Here is a 798-nt window from a genome sequence, read left to right as displayed (position 1 = left end):
TTTTTCAACATACATGCTATTGTACCACTACAGTACATTATTTGAACAGAGAAAACATTCATCTTTACATTAATTCTGTCAATACTACAAACACTACACATACTTGATGATTATTCCTTGCTTTCTCATAAAACGAACTTCAGATTTTGCTTTATTGGACAACAATATGTAAAACTGTTTTGATGACTCATTGTTATACAAAACAGTATCATTTTATTTTTAAATCATTGTGAGACAATTTTCTGACTTTGATAGCTCTTACGCACTCCTTCTTCCACAGTGTTCAGTGAGCTGTGCAGCTGGTTTCCAGATACGTGACGTGACCTGCAGCTGGAATACTGGTATGGACTGTGATCCGAAAGCCAAGCCTAATTCAACTATGCCATGCCATCTTCAGGACTGCCCCATAAATTCGGACACCTTTGGCAATGACTGGTCAGGAAGTGGAGCATCCAGCAAAGAAGTTTTCAATGAGATAAAAGTTATACCCCATTTTAGTACTACTAAAAATCAGCCCAGGGGCAATGCTGACCTCAATTACATTATAGAAGATGATTTCTCACATTATAGTCATGTTGAAAAGTCCTCTGATAATTCTATTGTGAAAAATCTTCAAGTTGATGATTTTTATTACGACTACAATTTTATAAGATTCCATGAGGATCTGTCGTATGACTTTGATAAAGATGAAAATGATATGTTTGATAACTCAGGAATAAAACATGGAGACATTACTCTGACAGGGACAGATGTCCCTATAACTACCTCATCGCCATCCACCACTGTGGACCAACACAG

Source organism: Sinocyclocheilus grahami, unplaced genomic scaffold (assembly GCF_001515645.1).
Source record: "Sinocyclocheilus grahami isolate Dianchi unplaced genomic scaffold, SAMN03320097.WGS_v1.1 scaffold8071.1, whole genome shotgun sequence".
In the NCBI taxonomy this organism is placed as follows: Eukaryota; Metazoa; Chordata; class Actinopteri; order Cypriniformes; family Cyprinidae; genus Sinocyclocheilus; species Sinocyclocheilus grahami.
The sequence above is the reverse complement of the archived record's forward strand: the minus strand, read 5'-3'. Positions refer to the sequence as shown.